Genomic DNA, 3,240 nt, shown 5'->3' on the forward strand with positions numbered 1-3,240 from the left:
ACACAGCAGCTGCCACAGAAACGTGGTGGGACACCTCACACGGCTGGAGTGTGGCAATCGATGGCTGCAAGCTCTTCAGGAGGGACAGACAGGGCAGGAGTGTCAGTGGGGAGGTTTGTGAGTTAGAGGATGCTGGGAGAGCTCAGAAATTAAGTACAGTGATAACAGGGTTGGGAGTGTGTGGGTTAGGTTAAGGGCCAATAACGCAGATCTTGCTGTGGGAGTCTGCTACAGACCCCCCAACCAAAGCGGTGAGGTGGGTGAAGCTTTCTATAAACAGCTGGGAGAAATCTCACGGTCACTTGCTGTTGTTCATGTGGGGGACTTGAACCCAAGAGGTTAAAGGAGGTTGGAAAACACCCTCGGGATCATCGAGTCCAACCCTCAGCCTGACTCTACAAAGTTCTCCCTACCCCACATCCCCCCACAGCTCATCCCAACGGCCCTTAAACACACCCAGGGATGGGGACTCCACCCCTCCCTGGGCAGCCTATTCCACTCTCTGACCACTCTTTCTGGGAAATATTTTTTCCTCATGTCCAGTCTGACCCTTCCCTGTCACAGTTTCAAGCCGTTCCCTCTTGCTCTGTCACTAATTCCCTGTGGGAAGAGCCCAGCACCAACCTCTCTGCAATGTTCTGTCGGGAGCTGCAGAGAGGGATGAGGGCTCCCCTCAGCCTCCTCCTCCTCCTCCTCACACTGAACACTCCCAGCTCCTTCACTGGCTCCTCACAGGATTGATTCTCCAGGCCCTTCCCCAGCCTCCTTGCCCTCCTCTGCCCTCGCTCCAGCCCCTTGGGATCTCTCTTATATTGATGTCACTGAAAACCGGGATAAAAACTTATCGACACCAATGTGATGTAGATAAGCAGACACTTCTTTATTGACGGCCGGATGTGTAGGGGAGGGTTCTCACCAACAACACGTACCAGGCACCAGAATCATACCCCTTATATAGAACTTTTCCAAGAAATCATTAACATATTCTCCTCCTATTTCCGATTCTGCACAGTAGAGGTTAGAAATGTCTAGAAATGGGTCTGGGGTGTAATGTGAGTAGGTGGTCCATGAGTTGGGGGTCACGATCTCCCCCTGCCGGAGTTACCTTTTGCTCAAGGACACGGTTTTCTTGGCAGGTACTTGCAAGCTGTTACGGTTACTGCCCTCAGTTCCCATTAATCCTGGACCTTGACAACTACTTGCATTCTTCTAGTCCTGTGTACGTATTATAAATCAGCTTACATATCACGTCGTGTTTTGTTACCCAGGTTCTAACCGCTCCTACTAAACAATTATGACCAATCCCTTCAGCCTTGGTACAGGGCTGTACAGGGGATTTTAGAGTAGCAGTCGGTTGCTAGATTCAAAATACAATAAATGTAAAATTATTTTTACTATACACTTATATTAAAACCAAACACAATTTAATTTCAGTTGATAATAAAATCAGTAACATTGAGGTGCCCAAAACTGGACACAACACCCCAGGTGTGGCCTCACCAGTGCAGAGCACAGGGGGACTGTCACCTCCCTACTTCTGCTGGTCACACTATTTCTAATCCAAGCCAGAATGCCGTTGGCTTTCTTGGCCACCTGGGCACACTGCCTGATCATGTTCAGCTGCTTGTCAATGAGAACCCCCTGATCCTTCTCCTCCCCACAGCTCCAGCCACCCCTCCCCGAACCTGTAGCCATGCAGGGGGTGGTTGTGGCCCAAGGGCAGGACCTGGCACTTGGCCTTGTTGAAGCTCACGCCGTTGACATTGGCCACCAATCCAATCTGTAATAAACTATTGTAACCAATTTGCTAAATTGAGCAAGGTGGGTACTGTAATAAACTTCTGTAACTAATTTGTTAGGTTGGGTAGGGTGGGTACAATACACTTGAATGATCTGTAAATGTTAAACCATCAAAATGTAAAGTGTGCCATTGGGTTGGAACAATGTAACCGTGACTCAGAAACCCCACCCAGAGCTGATACCTAACTGCTGTTTGAAGAAAAGCCCCCCAAAGATGAGATCATGAGGCTTTTAAAAGATCCAATAGGAGAAAGCACGTCAAGAGACCAAGGCTTCGAGACATTCGAAAGACCCAATAGGAGGAGCACATGCACCCCAGCAACTCAGATGACCCAATGGAAAAGAGCAGGACAATCATCTGACGGGAGGAGACTGGTTAAAGACGATGGCACAAGAGTATAAAAAACGCTGCTTTTTGGAACTCGGGATGCGTGTGGCAGAGTTGCGGCTCTCCGTGCACCCAGCGCTGCTTTGCCTATTGCTTCCCACCCTAAGTCGATTGAACCCAAATAAAACTATATATATTTTTATAAAATTTGGCTTTGTCTGATTATAACAAATCTATCCCAGTCTCTCTGCAGAGCCTCCCTATCCTCATGCAGATCGACACTCCCGCTTCACTTGGTGCCGTCTGCGAACTCACCGATGATCCACTCTGTGTCCTTATCAAGATCATCGGTGAAGATGTTGAACAGAAATGGTCCCAACACCGAGCCCGGAGGTCACCACTTGTGACCGGCCGCCAGCTGGATTTAGCTCCACTGACCACCCCTCCCCGGGACCGGCCATCCAGCCAGGGCTTGACCCAGCAGACCGTTCCCTCATCCAGGCCATGGGCAGCCAGTTTTTCTATGAGAATTCTACGGGGAAGTGTGTCGAATGCTTTTCGAAAGTCTGGGTAGAGAATACCCACAGCCTTTCCCTCGTCCAATAGTCGGGTCACCCTGTCATAGAAGGAGATGAGGCGAGGACCCTCACCCTGCCCTCTCCCGGGGAAGGGGGGAGACAGGCAGCCCGAGAGCTGCGGGGGCAGGGACGGCTCGGTGACCGGGGATGGGCTGCAGCAGGGATTTACAGACGCGTTACTGCAGCAGCTCTGTCATGAGATGCATACCGTGTGTGAGCGGCGAGGACCGAGAAGGAGTTTCACCAGGCGACAGAGTGTAACGCCCCGAGTTCTGTGATAGTGTTTGCACTCGAGGTCCCCCCACAAATGACGTTTTAGCGGCTTAAGCTGAGCGAAGCATCTTTTGTTTCCTCTCCAGATCACACCGCGCCGCTGAATCGCCCGTCGGGGGAAATCCGGGACCGGCGTCACCTCCGGGATCTGCGCGCCGAGAGCCAGATCCTCATCACAGTCCGCTAATGAGGGCAGCGCGGGCGGCGCCGCTCCAGCCCCGGAGAGCGCCCGGCGGCGGCGGCGCGGGGACCGTGCGCGGC

The 3,240-nt window shown here is 51.9% G+C and overlaps 1 protein-coding gene across 1 annotated transcript in view; it reads left to right on the forward strand.

Moving 5' to 3' along the window:
* LOC113490756 (sperm-associated antigen 4 protein-like) overlaps positions 1 to 3,240 on the forward strand; it is a 10,895-nt gene that overhangs the window by 7,583 nt on the left and 72 nt on the right. The gene's annotated exons all lie outside the window — the stretch shown is intronic.

Source organism: Athene cunicularia, unplaced genomic scaffold (genome assembly GCF_003259725.1).
Source record: "Athene cunicularia isolate RWA unplaced genomic scaffold, athCun1 SCF_28, whole genome shotgun sequence".
Lineage (NCBI taxonomy): Eukaryota > Metazoa > Chordata > Aves > Strigiformes > Strigidae > Athene > Athene cunicularia.